General features: G+C 39.9%; 1 long non-coding RNA gene across 1 annotated transcript; it reads right to left on the minus strand.

The window, feature by feature from the left end:
* Positions 1-1,395: 1,395 nt before the first annotated feature.
* Positions 1,396-8,492, minus strand: LOC107778757 (uncharacterized). Its single transcript, XR_001646474.2, has 3 exons — positions 8,375-8,492; positions 4,647-4,709; positions 1,396-1,596 (listed from the first exon to the last, which is right to left on the minus strand). It is a non-coding gene; the product is annotated as an uncharacterized LOC107778757 (long non-coding RNA).
* Positions 8,493-18,671: the final 10,179 nt, after the last annotated feature.

The following is an 18,671-nucleotide window of genomic DNA, read 5'->3' on the forward strand; positions in this document are numbered from 1 at the left end:
TCGAGGCCTCTTGGCCTCCCTCTCCTCTCGCTCCTGGCGACGAACTGACTCTGTCTCTTGAGAAATGTCTACAACCTCCTCAAAAGTAACACCAGTCATCCTCTCTCTGGTCATGAGAATAAGAAGCTGATAAGTGAGGCTATCAACAAACCTCCTAATCCTCTCTCTATCTATCGGAACCAACCAAATGGAACGGCGAGCTAACTTAGAGAACCTCATCTTATACTGCATCATAGTCATCTCTCCCTGACGCAACCACTCAAACTACTTGCGCAGCTCCTCTCAGCGAGACTGCGACACATACTTCTCCAGAAAGAGAACGGAGAACTGCTGCTAGGTAAGGGGTGCTGCACCAACAGGCCTATGCCTCTCAAAAGCCTCCCACCAAGTGAAGGCATCTCCAAAAAACTGATAAGAGCTGAAAGAGACCCCGCTGGTCTCCATAATACCCGCTGTACGAAGCATCCTCTGACACTTATCCAAGAAACCTTGGGAATACTCGCCCTCTACACCACTGAAGGTCGGAGGATGAAGTCTACCAAACCTCTCCAACCTACGTTGGTCGTCCTCTGGCATGGCAGGAACTACATAGTCCTGAGAAGCTGCAACTGACTGGGCTAGATGCGCCCCTGGTGTCTGAAGTCCCTGCACGACCTTCTCGGTGTGCGAGCGGCGGGATTCTGAGTGCCTCCCCCAGCCTGAGAAGTAGTTGCAGCTGTAGTAACTAAGACCGCCTAAGCAAGGCCAGTGCAAACTGATAGAATATGAGCCAAGGCCTCCTGAAGACCCGGAATCACAATGGCCACAAATGTTGCCTGAGCTGGTGTTGCTAGAGCGTCCACAACTAGGACCTGATCCTAAACTGGGCGACTGGTGGATCTGCAGGTGCTGCCCTAGCTGATCACAGGCCACACCCCAGCCCTTACCACGACCACGACTGCATCCTCGGCCTATAGTGGCCACAGTTGGTGGTACTGGTGGTCGTCCATCCTAACCGGTAGCGCGTGTCCTCACCATCTGTGAGAGAATAGAATAACAAAAGTTTAGTACTCTGATCAACAAATTCGCACGACAAGAATTTCAAGATTATGAAGTTCTTCCTAAAGGTTGTGCAGCCTCTCGAATATAAATACAGACATCTCTGTACCGATCCGTGAGACTCTACTAAACCTGCTCATGCCTCGTGAGACCTATGTAACCTAGGCTCTGATACCAACTTGTCACGACCCTAAACCCGGACCCAGTCGTGATGGCGCCTCTCATGAAGACAAGGACAGCTGACACACTCCCAATTCATTTTAAGCAATTAAACAACAGAACTAAGCCTTAATCATAATAATAAATCCCCAAAATAAGGTAGATAGTACAGTTTGCGGAAAAAGACATATCCCCACATCGGGGTGTCACCAGTCATGAGCATCTATAATAATACTACAAGTTGAAATAGTCTACTCAACTATTACATAACTAAAACAGAAGGAAATAAGATAGAGGGAGAAGCACTAGGCTACGAATCGCCAGGCAGCTACTTAGTGAATCTCCGGAATCTGCTGGATAGCTCTCAACCCTTGCAAGCATGACTTGATGTGCCTAAATCTGCACACGGGGTGCGGGAAGTAAAGTGAGTACTCCAACTCAGTGAGCAATAATAATAAATGCACACTAAGTAATAAGAAACCATGCAAAGGCACGTCAACAGGCTATAAAGAAGCAGTAAAAGCCAGTAAAAGCAATGAAACAGTAGAAAATAGGTAAAGCCACTTTAATTCAGTCAAAACTTCTTTGGAATTGCCTTTTTAACACTTAAGCAAGTAAATGACAGGCAACTAGGAAAGATAAACACATAAAGAACCGCCCCTCGAGCGCAATACCACAGAATTAGCCCCTCGAGCATCACATGGAACAATACCAGCCCCTCGGGCTATATCTCACATCACAATAGGTACCCGCGCTCGGTGGGGTGTGCAGACTCCTGGAGAGGCCCCTTATGGCCCAAGTGCAATATCAAGCCATCTCGTGGCATAATCACATAGGCTCTCAGCCTCATATCAACAAGCCACCTCGTGGCGTACAAATCTCAGGCCCTCGGCCTCATAATCATAGTCAAGTGTTTCCTCAAAACATAGGCCCTCGGCCTTACTCGGTCAGAATTCTCACAAGCCACTTGGGCAATAGTAAAACATGATGTTCAGTCCAAAATATCATTTAATTTTTAAAACAGAGTAAACATAGCTGAGTTATGAAAACAGTAGAATATAACATGACTGAGTTCAAGTATAAAGTCAAAACAGTGAGGAAATATCAGTAAAAATCCCCTAAGGGTTCAAATAGTTGGCACGAGTCCCAAATATGGTATTCAGACCAAAACATGATGATAGCAAATAGTTTTCAATCAAATACGCGGTTAAACAATCATTCGGGATGGACTAAGTCACAATCCCAAATAGTGCACGACCTCGCGCTTTTCTTCTAGCGTGTGCGTCACCTCAATATAGCACAACGATGTGCAATTTGGGGTTTTATATCCTTAGGACAACATTTACAATCATTACTCACCTCTACCCGGTCCAAATATCTAACTTGCAATTCCTTTGCCCATCGAATTGGCCTCTGGATGCTCCAAATCAAACCAAAATCAGTGTAAAACCATCAAAATATGCTAAGGGAACAAAGCCTATTCAAAAGAGATCAAATTACAACAATAATCTCGAAATTGGCCAAACCCGACCCCCGAGCCCACGTCTCAGATTCCGATAAATTTTACATCAATAAACTCCTTATCGCTCTCCGAGTTTATTCATACCAAAAGCATCAAAATCCAACCACAAACGACCCCTCAAATCCCAAAATCTAGGTCTCCAATTACAAACCGAAGTTCTCCAATATTAGGCTTAATTTCCATGATTAATTAGGTAGAATTCACATTAGAATCGAGTATTAAGTCCATAAATCTTACCTCCAAGTGTTTCCCCTTGAATTCCTCTTCAATCCTCTTCAAAAAGCTCCAAAATCGCTCAAAAATGGTGGAAGTTAACCCCAAAATTGCGGACAAGATTACTATTTAAACAATCTGCCCAGGCCTCAATTCCTTCTTCGCGAACGTGGTCAACGCCTCGTGTTCGCGAAACACAATCTTACTTTGACCAATTTTCCTCTTATGCGAACGCGTCCAGTCCCTCGCGAACACGATAGTTCCTCAGCCCGACCTTCGGGAACGTGCTCCTTTTCTCGCGAACGGGATGAACAATTCCACCTGAACCCCAGCTGCTCAACTTCCTCTACGCGAACGCGGAGCCTCCCTCGCGAACGCGATGCACAAGATCCCAGCCCTTCACGAATATGGAGCCTTCCTCACGAATGCGAAGGCTAAAATCTCAGCCTCACCAGCTAACCTTTCGTGAACGTGAGGGCCTACTCGCCAACGCGAAGGTCATTTCTCTGCAACACTGAAGAGCAGTTTTCTGCACTTTTCCAAAACATGAAATGGTCTGATTGACCACCCAAAACTCACACGAGGCCCCCGGACCTCAAACAAATATGCCATCATATCCCATAACATCATTCAAAGTTGTTCCAACCTTCGAAACACTCAAAACAACATCAAAACACCAAATTCGCATCAGATTCAAGCCTAAGAATTCCAAAATCTTCTAAAATACGCTTTTGATCAAAGGCCCAATTCTGCATCTGTGACAAAATGCCCGCACCTACGCTATTGCAGGTGTGCTCCAGTAGCCGCTTCTGCAGTTCCAGCCAATCTCCCTCTTGTCTCTGCTTCTGCGAGTCTGCACCTGCAGTCCCCTAGCCGTAGGTGCGGTTATGACAGTAATAGAAAATACTTCAGCTGCCAAACCCAACCCAAAATCTTCCGTCAACCATCCGAAATCACCCCGAGGCCACCGGGACCTCAACCAAAAGTACAAACAAGTCATATACCACTATCAAAACTTATACCAATATTCAGAACACCTCACACGACATCGAATCAACCATATCACATCGGATTCAAGCCTAAGGTTCCAAAAATCTTCCGAATTCCGCTTTTGATCAAACCACGTCTGAATGACCTAAAATTTTGCACACACATCCCAAATGACACAACAGAACTACTGCAACTCTCGATATTCCATTTCGACACCTATATCAAAGTCTCATCTAACAATCGAAAAACGCCAAAAATCCAATTTCGCTAATTCAAGCCTAAATATACTCCAGACCTCCAAAACACATTCCGATCACGCTCTTAAGTCCCAATTCACCTCCTGGAGCTATCTGAACCATCGAACCTCACATCCGATCCCTCTAACATATAAGTCAACATCTGATTGACTTTTCCAACTTAAGCTTCCTCAAAAGAGACTAAGTGTCTCAAACTTTACCAAATCCTTTCCGGACCGGAGCCAACCAAACCGAGCACTCATAGAACCGATAAACAAAGCAATAAGAAGTAGAAATGGGGGAAACAGAGCATTAACTCATGAGACGACTGGCCGGGTCGTCACACATGAGCTCTACAATACAAATACAAGTCTGATAATACAAACATTGTTTAAAACAACAACAATAGTAACAAAAGCAACAACAACAAAAACAATACAAAAGGATAGGAAGAGACGCAAGGGACTACAAACATAAAGAAGCACTACCTCGGTGTCAAAAACACATCAACAACTCAGTTCATAAAGCACAGCTGGATCCAACTCCCAAATCTGCACAATTAAGTGTAGAGTATATTATGAGTAAAACCGATCTCATCTACTCAGTAAGTATCATGACTAACCTTGAAGAGTTAGTGGTGAGAATCAACAATGATACTCATATGTGGAATCTGTACATTTCATGAATGTATACATATATGCAACAATAATATCGGAATCTACACATGAAATACAAATAAGGCAAACAGTGCACATAGAGAGACATATATTGAAAATATGTACTATGTATAATTGCATCAACTAAAGCAGCATATAGAGAAGATGCGCGAAAAAGACATGTATACGATTTTGTAGCTAACATATATAGGAAATATGCAGTAAAAATCATGTATAAATCCAAGGAGTATATATAGAGAAGATACACAAAACCCTACACTGATCAACTTTTATATCCGTGTGGACTTCTTCAAGGAGAAACATGAGCGGACGACCCTAGGGGATGGATCTTATTCACACGCTTCATGGATAAATCACGTGTTATAACCTCACGGACAATTCATGTCCACAATCAATTCAACTCGCACGAACAACTCACGTGATGTCACACTAGTCTATAACACATAAAGCATATATAAGAATATATGTATACAGTTAATGGATACTAAATCACATACTTCTTGACCGATACAATAACATGCTTAGGTGTATGCATATGCGAATTGTATGATTACAACTCAGATTGGGTGGCTATGCCACACCATATGAGTGTTGCACCCTATTTTGCGCATGTAAAAACAAGATTCAATTAGTGGTTTTCTGTTGTTGATAAAGGAGAGTCGGCACCTAATATTTTAAGGTATACCAAGGTACCTATTTATTTATGTATTATCTTATTGGTCTACTAACCGGTGCGATTTGGGTGAAGGTTCTTGTTCTTCTAAGGGAAAGGTGTTAGACACCCTTTAAAATCTATCTAAGCTAGCTCTTTAAGACTTAGGCTAGGTTTAAGGAAGTAAATGTATATATTCTGCTTAGTTAAGTGCTTGAGGTTTAAAACTATTCTAAATCTTGTCTTGAAAGTCTACTTGTTTTAAAAGAATAGTGTATTTACATTGAAGAAAGAGGAGCATAGGTTTTAGGTAATTTGTGAAAATGCTTTGAGACAACGTATCTAAAAAATTGAGAAGGACTTTATGTATTGAAAATCTTATTTCTTGAAACAATGCGGCTAAGTTGTGCAATTTAATGGAATAAAGAATACTAGAAGGTGCATCATGGTTATACCTTTGAAAATTACTTCCCGTTAAATCTATGTTTTTTCCGGAAATCTCTTTGGAGGTGTTTGTTCGGAATTAGAAGCTATATTGATTTTACTTGTCGAAAATCAGTCTTGTAAACACCCATTCAGTTCTAATTCTTTTTCAAAAAAAAAAGGTTGTTCGTTTATCAAATCTGTCCAAACTCTGAAAAAGCTTCATGAAAATAGTTAGTGATAGTTAAAACGGTGCCTCTTATTTGATATTAGTAAATAGTCAAAGATATCGAGATATTTCAGTGAATATACAAACTCAAATTCTTTTCCTTTATTTACCTATGGTGCTTGGTTTGCCTAGGTTCCTAAAATGATAAAAAAACATAACAAAAATATGCAATATTAATGTTAGCATTATATAGATATACACAGAAATGTGCAACTAATATTTGTTGTCTAAAGGAAAGGGGAAAGAAAAAATGGACTCTTCGGATTGGGCCAGTCGTCCAAGCCCAGCATGTTCACGAACTGCGGCAGACTCCACTCAGCAAAATGGACCCTAGACTAGAACTTGGGCCTTGAGTTCTGAAGAATCTCAGCAGGCCCAAATTCAAACAAGCATAAAAGAGACAGAGAATACGGTAGTGATGCCACATTAGGCCAAACAAAATAAAGTTGTATCACATAGGCCTTATTAAAGAGTATAGTGAAGCCAACATGAGATCCAGCAAGATAATGCTATATCAGATAGACATAATTAGAGTGAAGACCAACTTTTATTTGTATTAATCCTAAAGGGATTAGTGAGAGTCAATGACCAAGAGCATGGAGCAAAACCTTATTCGTGGACAGGGTACCCTTTGAATCTCTGGCACTTCAGAGTGCACAAGGGTGTCAAGAACCCCGAGCAGTACTTATGTCAGGAACGGGCACCTTTACCACAAACTAGGTCCCAACCTAAATGCCCTTAATCACTCAAACTCACTCTTTCCCAAAGGTTTAGATGTAAATGAGGTATTCACTTAACAGTCAACATGAGAACAATATGCAGGGACATGAACACTTTAAGGAATTACACCATTATCCTTAAAATCAGAGCTGATAAGGTAAAGGTCAAATACTGCAGCTACTAACAATGTTCAGGAACATTCCACATATATTAGAACAGTTACAAAGACTAATCACAAATTTAGAACAGGGTGAATTCATGGCGACCACCAATAAACTAATCCAAAATGCATAATTAAGTGATGCTCATTAACCTCATTAGTCCTACTGTGAGATTCAAACTCTTAGTAGTCTTTAACTAAGTTCACAATGCTTCAATCATTTCAATCTATCTTCAGAACAATTAGAGTTCCCACACACATGGTTGAATCCTCATTATATTGAATACGTATACTAACAGTCTTTCTTAAACAAGTAGAGACATCAAATTAGGTCGAGTAATCAGTTTAGATTTAGTCTAAATTTGGTAACATGTTGACTAATCTATCAGATCATCAATCAAACATCCAGGTTCACAATTAAGTCTTTTTTTAAGCCAAGATATCAACCAAGAATGGTGCAGTGTTCACCTGAACAAGAAAAACAAGTATCAATAGGTTTCCATAGGCCTATACGTGACAACAGTAGTTTTATGTTAGATTTTCACATAGCTCAGGCTGCTAAGTTATTAGGTCAAACAAGATTTAACTTATTCTTCTATAAAGCAGTTTTAAGTAAAAGTATAATAGTTTAAGCATGAATCCTTCTAAAAGGGGAAAACATGAAGTCCATGAGTGTAACTGGGTAAACACATAAGCATGTGCATTAACAGAAGACACTCAAACCTATACACAATGATGTTTCCAAAGAGTTACAAGATTACAAAATACATTAGATAGGCAGATAATGTAATAGCCAAGTTAGTGAGTTCAGGCTATGACAACAGACTTGCATTAGATCCTTAGGTGTGCACAACAAGCATAGTTCCAGCATTATCAAAGTAGACAGGGTAAGAGTATGGCATGGATCAACAAGTGGTATAACATTATTAACCCAAAATCAATGTAATGCATATGTAGTAGACATAAAATCTCAATAGGACATCAAATAAGTCAAAGATCACAACTTAATCAGGTTAGCTAAGCATGGTGGCATAGTTAGCAGAACAGCCATGAAAAACATCAGAAGTCTTTTAGCTAATAATGATAGTTCAACAGGAGTTATATCATCTAATATAGGAAATTTTATCTAGTTAAGCCATACATTTCATTAGCACATATTAACTAGTAACACTAAGGTAATCATAAGTTATTAGGAGAATAATCAGTCTTAGATCAATGAGAACAACAGAAGACATAGCAAGCAATCATAAGATTACTAAGATATCATGAGCGAAAGGAAATCAGCAAAGAAGACATTAGAATCACCAAATATACACAAATGATCGAAAGAAAAGGGAGTGTCATTGTACACTGACCTTCTGCTGGGCAGCAAACCAAACGAGAGTTTTGTCTAGCCATTTAGGAATCCAAACTCAAGCTCGAGCAATAGACGAACTCAGAACATAGTGAGGAAATCTAAAGCTTTTCTTTTTCTTTCTTTCTTTCTATCAGATTGTATTCAATTCTCTTAGGTGTTGTTGGTATTGTTAGGTGAGCAATTAAGGTGTAATGACCATGTAACGACCCGACCGGTCGTTTTGAGCTTTTGCATTCCTTTCAGCTATTTGAAGTCTTGAGTAACTTCATGTGATGCATTATTACTTGTGTGAATCGTCTGTTTTCGTTTTCAGGTGTTTTGGAATTTATTTGGAAGAATGATTCTCAAGTAGGAAGTTTTTAGTTAGAAAAGTTGATCAAGTATGACTTTTTATTATTTGACATTTGTTCGGAGTTTTTATGGTTCCGTTAGATCTGGATGGTAATTTTGGACTCGGGCGTATACCCGGATTTGCATTTGGATATCTCTAGAATGTTTCGGCACTAATTGGCGAAACTTAGAAATTTGAAGGTTTGGAATGTTCATAAGTTTGACCGAGAGTGTACTTTGATGATATCAAGTTCAGGTTGTTGTTTCAAGAATTTGAATAGCTTCGTTATATTATTTTGGATTTGTGTGCAAAATATGAGTTCATCCCAGGTGGATTTGATGTGGTTCCGCACGAGTTTTGGGAGTTGAAAGTTCAAAAGTTCATTAAGTTTGATTTGAGGTGTGATTCATGATATTGATGTCGTTGTGCATGATTTGAGGCCTCGATTAGATATATGTTATGTTATGGGACTTGTTGGCATGTTCGGACGGGGTTCTGAAGGGCTCGAACGTGTTTCAGATTGATTTCGGACCATATTTCTTCATGTTTTCATTGCTGATTTCTGATGCCTCGACTGTCCTTCGAGATCGTGAAGATTGGGATGCGATCGCGTAGAGGAAATTTGGAGCTGGGCACTTTCTTCATCGTGGTCACGACTTAAAGAACATGTTCGCATAGTTAGGAGCATTGTAGAACCGCATTCGCGGATGAGGAATTGCGGCCGCGTAGTGTTGAGAGTGGGCAGCTAAGAGCTAGAGAATTTTTCAATGCGATCGTGTTATATGGTTATCATTCATGGAGCTTTGACGGCTGTGGTCATCGTGTTCACGTGGTTAGTATCGCAACCACGTATTGCATTTTTGTGGCAGTGCCTTTTGTTCTTCGCGATCACAAGGTTGTTCTACGATCGCATAGAGTATTTCTGGGGCAATGCATTTTTCTTCTTCGCGATCACGATGGTATTTCTGTTATCACGATTCGTTAATCCGTCCAGTGATTTTAAGTACTCTATTTTTGGGGGTTTTAGCCATTTTTTGCATTTTGGAGCTATGGAGCTCGGATAGTGATGATTTTTGAAGTGATTTTCTCCATATGGATCGGGATGAGTGTTCTCTACTCGGTATTGATTATATTTCATGAATATATCCTCGTTTTTGGTTATTGGTTGATGATTTCAAAAGAGAGATTGGGGGTTTTGTGTAAAATCTCACCTATCAACCGGAAAATGCCAAAATTCCAATTTCGCCAATTCAAGCCTAAATCTACTCTGGACCTCCAAAACATGTTCTGATCACACTCCTAAGTCCTAAATCATCTCCCGAAGCTATTCGAACTATCGGAATTCACATTCGACCCCTTTTCACATAAGTCAACATCCGGTTAACTTTTCTAATTTAAGCTTACTCAAAAGAGACTAAGTATCTCAAACCTTACCAAAACCTTTCGGAACCCGAGCCAACCAACCCGATAACACATAATACAGTTGAACAAGACAACAAGAAGTAGAAATGGGAGAAAAGGAGCGGTAACTCATGAAACAATTGGCTGGGTCGTTACAGGTCATTATGTGCCTTAGATTCTAAATTGTGCACATGTGTAAACAAAGGCTTGAATGAAAAGCCTTGTTGTTGTTGTTAATGATGATAATGTTGGGATGTGAAAAATAACTTGAATTATGAAATGTGACCAAGAGCCAAGTATGAAATAAGATGATTGATAGAAAATTGTAATGTCTTGGGCAAGACGGCCTAGCCTATCGGGCCATGATCAAACGCCATACCGCACACATGATGGTGAGTGTGCTAGAAATTAAAACTGGAAATTAAAATTTAAACTGTGATTGTGGTGGATGTCTCAAAGGAGACGACCTAGCCGATCGGGCTGTGATCGAATTTTGTATAAAGGTACAGTGGTATTGTGAGTGATGATATATTGGTGCTAAAGACCTCCCAACCTAAAATCATGGAAATTACTTGAATGCTTATGTGAGATGTTATGGTATTATTTAAGGCTTCTATTGATTTCATGATTATTCCTTTTTGTATTATTGTTCATCCTAATGAGATGGTGTTTAGTTATACATACTAGTACTATTCGATGGTACTAACATCCCTTTTGCCAGGGGTGCTGCATCTTTAAATGGATGCGGGTGGTCCACAACATACAATGTTGATCGGCGATAGTGGTACATCCTTTTCCCAGCAGACTTGGTGAGCCCCACTTCTTCCCGGGGTCACGTATTGTATCTTTTGTTCATATTACTATTACGTTTTGAGGTATAGCCGGAGCATTGTTGCCAATACTAACTTAACACTCTTTCGTATCTTTTAGAGGCTCTGTAGAGATAGAGTGGGTTATATGTATATGGGTGCCGGGGAACTCAAACAAATCATGTTGTGTTGGATTATTTAATCCACTTCATGTAATGAAAGGATGTATATTTTGGAGACACAAACTAATGAAGTAACTAATGAAATGTCGTAGTATTTTATGCATGATCTCCCTATTATCTAATTAATTGAAATATGTCCTCTCTTTGTTTATGAGCGAGCTTGGGTAGAAGGAATCTAATAGGCTTGCTCAGTCGGGTTCACTCAGTTGAGCGCTGGTCGCGCTCCCTAAGTTTGGATCATGACAGGGTGGTCTTAGGACAATTATAAGAGATTTGGGTGAGGAGTTGCAACTCGTTTAATCTGGGGGATCAACAACTAAGATTGAATAGCAAAAAGGGAAAACGGGGTCGTTTTGATTAAAAAGGGAGCTGTACCATATTGGACTTATGGGGATTGGGCTCGGCAGATTTTGGTCAATTGGCCAACTGAAGCTGCTATGGCCGAATTCGAAATAACACTTAAACAAAACCTTCCTTTCTTTCATTTTTTTTTTAAATTCTAAACAAATTAATTAAAGTCCTTAATCAAATCTTAACTTAAATCTAATTTGTAAAACTAACCTTATTTATTTTCTAACACTTAACCAATTTAAACAACTAATAATGCATGTAACATTACTAATGTATTTTGTTTGATTTTAATGTATTAGTTCTAACAATTAATGAGTAATCAATTTCTAAAATGCAACTAAACCTAAGATGTCATGAAATGAAGATTTAAATTTTTTTATGGTGTTTTCTATGATTTTAAGATATTAAATATGCACAAAAAATACAATTAAATGCAAACAAACAATTAAGAAGAAATTCCTAGAAATTCTATAAAATGAAAAACAATTAGAAAAAATTTATTTTTTTTGTGGATTTTGTAGGAGTTATTTTCGCAGGGCAAATATTACGTGCTCACAACATGACGCAGGAAGTTAGACTCAGATGGTTCGGGAATGTACAAAGGACAGATGCCCCGATAAAGAGGTGTGAGCGGTTGGCGTTGGTGGGTACAAGGAGAGGTAGAGGGCAGCCTAAGAAGTAGTGGGGAGAGATGATCAGGCCGGATATGACGAGGCTTCAAATCTCCGAGGACATGACCCTCGATAGGAAGTTCTGGTGGCTGAGCATTAAGGCTATATGTTAGGAGGTAGTTGAGCATATTTCTAACTCATACTAGTGAGGCTACTCTTCCGTTTTCATAGTGTCAGACCTTATTTACTGGTTATCATTCGCTTTCCATCTATTTACTGGTTCTTGTGATGTTGTTATTATTTCTATGTTTTTTGTTGATGGTACTGATATATAATCTTTTTGCATCTTGTTGAGCCGAGGGTCTATCGGAAACAGACCCTCCATCCCGATGGGGTAGAGGTAAGATCTGCGTACATACTACCCTCCCCAAATCCTACTTGTAGGATTCTACTAGGTCATTGTTGTTGTTGTTGATAACTTTGCATTCATTATATTTGCCATTCACGTAGGCTTAGGTCTTTGATTCGGACTTTATTGGAGCATCCTGTGAGCCAATGTGTATAAGCTTGAGCTTTCTTAACGTGACTCATTTAACCACTCAATTTGACTCATCTTAAAAACTAATTCCAAGGGGGGAACAGGAAAAGATTTAATTTTGCGAGAGAACTAATTATTCAACAACTAAACCACAAAAACGAAGGTTATATAACATTACTTTAAAAGAGTACGTAAAACTTTACAAGCACCAAAAGATACCAGAGGAAATTAAAAAGAGTTCGTAGTAGAAAAGATCATTCGACACCTCAAATAATAACAGTTACATATAAGAATAAGATTAGTATACTGCTAATGAACCCTCTAAGGATTTAGGAAGAATCACGTTAAATAAAATTCGATCATTGTTGTCTTTGGTTTAATTATTTGGAGTACTAATAGTCTCTTGTGGTCCCAAATAGCGATTATTAAGAGCGTGAAAATTGCAGCCACAGCTTTAATTTCACAAACTTCTAAGTACTATGAGATCTAAGCCTTCTTGGCTTCTCCGTACCACGAAACCAATACTATCATCCATTTACCAATGCCATTAAATTCTTCGTAGTATTCACTCTTTATTTTGGTGTATTTAAGGCAATTGATTGAGATTACCGAGGAATTAACATTTCTTTTGGTGCTGCATCGTTGAGATGTTTTAAACAACTCTTCGTGATCATGAAGAGAAAATGCATGTGGTTCAATAATTAATACTGCTTGCTCTTGTCAAAAATATTGGCAGACTGAATTTATTTCAGAATATTGTTGTTTTACCGAAACTGGAAGTATTTTTCGTCAAATTTGTTGCTTATGCTCCAATTAATGGCCGCTAACTAAGTGAGACGTTTAAAATATATTTTTTAAGAGATATATGAAAACTTTGAAAGACAATAATATAGACAGACATTATACTTTCTTTGAGTTCTGTTTGATGCTCAGTGGTCGTTTATTAGCTAGACAATAGTATATACATAGTTGGAATTAGGACAATTTGTTTTGTGCTATAATATGTTTTGTTATGCGTAGACCATTTGGTGAAAATATTCAAATAAGAGAAGAAAAGAGCTATGCTTAAAAATTATATAAAGCAAGTTTATGTATTTTTCACTTAGTCTAATCTGCTTAAAACATAGCATTATTTTAACCTCAATGGGCTAGTCTTCTCGCAAGTAAAGATTGAGATTGACCTTGAACGATAAGTTTAGGGCTCGACCCATGTTGGGCCGGATTTTAAAGAATTTTCTTGTGAATTCTTTTAAACACGTCGTTGATACTAGCATAGTAAGACTGTTTACTCTAAAACCGGATAACAATTGAATTTTATGTTTTTACTTGGCACAAACTGAGAGAAAACATAATTTGATATTGAAATTAAACAAAAATAAAGCAAACCAAATGAGATGTATAGCGTTGATCCTCGAGCTAGTTTGCCTTCGAATCAAACAAGTATTTCACTAGAAAATATGAACAGAATAACAGAGTATTGAGAGCTTCAGAAGAAGATAGTATATTGCTTTACGTAACGTCAATCTCTCTTTTACAAATGATCAAACCCCCTTTATATAGTAGGGGAGTCCTACTCTTAATACAATCCTAAATATGGTAAGAAATCCCATAATTAGTTGATTAATCGGCCTCTTCTTGATACATGCCGAGATTTCCGCCGTGATCTTCGCTCGATCGCAGATATCTTGGTTTTTCGTTATTTGGCTCGGCAGGCTTCTCTCGATCATGCTCGATCTCTATCCTACTCGGTCTCGATCTTGGCTTGTCTCGAACTCGATCGGTCCCTAAGTAACGAGCTTGGCCATCTAATTTTGTGTCACTGTTCGGTATGACATGGGGTCGAACCCTGGCCTGTCATTGCCCCGGTCTTGATTAATCATAAAAGGGTCAAGCCCGATTTTGACCGTATACAGATAGTCCCCTCGTTTTTGGAGAGTAATGGCAAGAAATAATTTGAGCCCTCGATTTTTACCTCAATACACTGTGACGTAAGCAACAGAGATAACTGAAACATCTCGTAGATACAGTTGCCCCGTCATTTAATGCATGCCAGTCGACAGTCGGCCACTACCGGATTTGAACCATCATTTTAAACTTATAAATATATCTTTCTTCTTTGCCCAAACTTTACTTTGAAATCCTCTTTGCTCTAACCTTCAAAATCCTTTGCCTCCCTCAAAGCTTTGTATTTTCAAATCTCTAGTGTTTCTTCGCTTATCTCATCACAAAATACCAAGTGTTCCTTCTCATTTTCCATTTTTCTTCATTCGTAAAGGATAAATGGCTAAGACTTCAAAAACTGTTCCGCAAAAGAAAACTGATTTCATCATCATGGTCGGACGGTGAGGAATCGGCGGTAGAACCATGCCCCAAAGAGTTTTTTCTCGGGGGTTGTGTCATCAATTCTAACTTCAAGGTTGAAAAGACTTCCTCGGTGCCGGGGCGATGTGAGTTGGTGTCGAGGTACATATGCTCGATAACCGATAAACTCCTCTCCCGGGTTAAAAAAGACTACAATTGAGGTAAAAAAATATGTGGTGGTGCCTGCTCCAGAAGAATCAATCACCATCCATGTGGAAGGGTTCTTAAGTGTTTACACTTACCCCTTTAAGATGGGTCCTTGGATCCGATTATCATAGATTTTTACAATAAATACGAGGTGACCCTCGGTCAGATTCATCCTTTTTTCTGGAGGATAGTGATACTATTTCGTTTCTTCGTAAGCAAAGTCGATGGGCTTCCCTTCACCCTTGACCACCTCATACATCTATATATCCCTCGACTCTATCGAGGAGGACTAATAAAGCTTCAACATCGGGCCACCAGGGCACCTTTCTCGAGCATAGATGAGGACAAAGACCGGGGCTGGATGGGCCGATTTGTTCAAGTGAAGACCTCGAACTTGATCTCGACCGAGAGTATGCCATTTTCTGAGAAATGGAATATGAATCGTAAGTATAATGTCATACTTAATTTATATTTTTTGTCTTTATTTTTCACCTTTTTTATTGTTAGTGTTTTACCTGATGCAGTCGTTGCCTGGATGCCGGGTGCGGTTCCTCAACTCGAGCACTGGGTCAGGACAATAATATCATAGTTGACACATGCTGAGTGTGCATGGCGGATTTGGCGAAGGGTCGATGGAGGCTAGTTGTCATGGTAAATTTTTCTTCCTCACTTAATGATTTGGCCATTGTTCGAATATTTTTCCAAGCTTACACATTTCCCTTTTTTTGTAGGTCTCGGGAAGGAAGTGACGATGAGGCCCTCGTCTGGTGATAAAGAAATCCTTCCCCCACCATCTGTCTCGAAGCCGGTGAAGGAGAAGAAGAGGAAAAGGGATTCGACTTCCACGAACTCTGAAGGGCAGAAACCCAAAAAGAAAATATCTTGTAAACCCAAGGAGCACATTATCCCCCTAACTCTGGAGTCAGTCCAATGGCTAAGGGATGAGGCCGAAGAAGAAGAAGAAGAAGAAGAAGAAGAAGAAGAAGAAGAAGAAGAAGAAGAAAAAGAAAAAGAAAAAGAAGAAAAAGAAGATTTCGGGTTGGTGACCTGTGTGTGAGCTGGCACCGAGATTTAAGGAACTACTAAGCCTGTGGGAGCTGAAATTGCTCTGCCTCAACTTGACGACGTTGATGGATCCTTAGCCGAAGTCCCCAAACCATAAAAGGTCGAACATGCTTTGCCTCAAGGTGAAGAAGCTATCGAGGAGGCGGTTGATGCTGATGTAGAAACTAGGCCCGAGACTTCCCAAGATGAAGGCGCCTCAAAAGATTCACTTGGATGATAAATATCGAGGATTCTCCTTCATTTCCTTCATTTACTGAGTCAATGATCAAGAAAGCTCAGACGGTGGAGATTAGCCACGGTGAAGAGGTCCATGAAGCGGAGGACCCTTTCCGCGGTTACTTAATCGGAGTGGAGGATGCCACCGGCCTGGGTGATTTGGAAATACCGAGGAAGAGTTCGAGCGAGGCTTCCTTGAGCCTTAAACTGACCAATCGGTTTCCAGCTCCAAGTGTCGATACCAAGGGCAAGTGATCAATTATCATCTTGGTCCCGGAGGATGCTCGAGTCCTTTCTGCCCCCGTAGGGGTGGTAGCTATCTTTGGTGTTTGGTAACTGAAGAGGACCAGGCTAAGATGGACGAAGTGGAGATGCCCTGCCTGTTTAATGAAGCTCAACAGGCGTTGAATCAGGCACCGTTAGATATCTTTGACAATTTCAAGTTCTGCACTTATGCTTTTTTATATAATTTTCTTTTCCGTGTTTTGCAGGCTTCGGTGCTTCATCATGAGGCCGAGATCCAGGGTCTTACCGAGAAGAAAGATGCTTTCGAACTTCTCAGCGAGCAAAGAAAAGTGGAGGTTAAGAGCCTTCAAGCTGATTTAGAGATGGCCCAAAAAAAGCATGCCAATCTAGTTGAGCAAGTAAACAGAATTTTTGAAATTACTGAAGACAAATCGGGCACAGTAACTAACGATCTGAACCCGTAGGTCCAACAAAAGATTCACATAATCGGGCAGCTCCGTGATGAGGTAGAAACTATAAAAACTGAGGCTGAAGAATGAAAGAAGAACATGGATCACTTGGCCTCAGAAAAGGCAACTGCCTGGGCCCAGCTAGCCTCAACTGAAGTCTAGCTCCGAAGTATAAAAGAGAAAACCTTGGTGCAAGCCAAGATAATCGAGGAGCTCCCATCTTAATTGGGTTCATCAATTTCTGATTGGGAGACACTGGTCACAGAGCTCGAAGCGGCGAAATCGGAGGTCAAAGTGACCAAGGCCAATGCTGATGCGATGGTGGCTATCTACCGGGACAATGCTGATGCTGCTCAAGTTCGAGCAAAGGAGGTTACCGAGGCCGCTCAGATTCTAGTAGAGAGGATTACCGAGCATGCCAAATGTCAATCGCGAAGGGAGACTCTTGAGGAAATCCATGCTCGGGCTTTGATCTCTCAACCGAGATCGAGAACGCTAAGAAGCTTGAAGCTGAAGCTTGGAAATTAGCTTATCCCGATGATGATGATGAATATGAAAGCTTGAGTGAATACGAAAGTGAAAAAAACACCAAGAGTGGAGATTCCACTCCCGGAGATGATCATGGCACTTAGGATTTTAAATAGTTTTTGTATTTATTTCAAGGCGGCTTTGGCCTTTTGTAAAGAACCTCAATTGGGTCGTGTTGCCCTTGTAAAAAGGTTTTGATGAATATATAAAACTTTTTCCCTTCCATGGCTTCTGAATATGTTGTCTTTTTATTAATTTATGTAACGTTCAAAACACCTTAGCATAAAATTATAAATTTGTGTTTTAGGGTCCAAGGTTTAAGATGGTATGGACAGGTAATAAGTAATGCCCTCGACCATTTCTAACCGATGGACCCCGAAATAATTATTCGAACTTGAGATGATGTAGCCCTTAAGTTTAATGATAGAGTGAGGACCTACTCGAACTCAAAATAAGGTAGCCCTGAGGTTTAATAGTCAAGAGAGGATTTGCTCGAACTTGAAGTAGCCCTTAGGATTTGTGGTCGAGTGAGGGCTTGCTCGAACTCAAGATAAGGTAGCCCTCGAGCTTGATAGATAGTCCCCGAGTGAGAATTTGCTCAAACTCGAAGTAAAAGTAACCCTTAGGCTTTATTGTCGAGTGAGGACTTGCTCGAACTCTAAATAAGGTAGCCCTTTGGCTTGATAGATAGTCCTCGAGTGAGAATTTGCTCGAACTCGGGTTAAGGTGTACCCTTTTTTGCTCTCAAAATTTTTCATTTGCCTTATCATTCGTATTTATAAAGGTTGGAATGGCATAGCATGAAATAATAAGGTTGTGTTCGAGGGTTCGAACAAAACTTTGTCTTTATACCTTTCTTGGTTAAGGCATTATCTTCGAAGTAACCGATGATTTCTCCCAAAATATCTTAAGTTTAAGATTCTGCCAAGTGTAGCCTTTAGAATTGGTTGTGAAAGAACTTTTTCTTTTTTGAAGGCCTATTTTGTTACGAGTTTCGGACATCTCCGTGCCGTGATAAATTTGTCGCAGCCTTTTAGCTTGGGATCTGCCGATTGGGCTT

The sequence above is a fragment of the Nicotiana tabacum genome, chromosome 7, assembly GCF_000715075.1.
Source record: "Nicotiana tabacum cultivar K326 chromosome 7, ASM71507v2, whole genome shotgun sequence".
NCBI lineage: Eukaryota > Viridiplantae > Streptophyta > Magnoliopsida > Solanales > Solanaceae > Nicotiana > Nicotiana tabacum.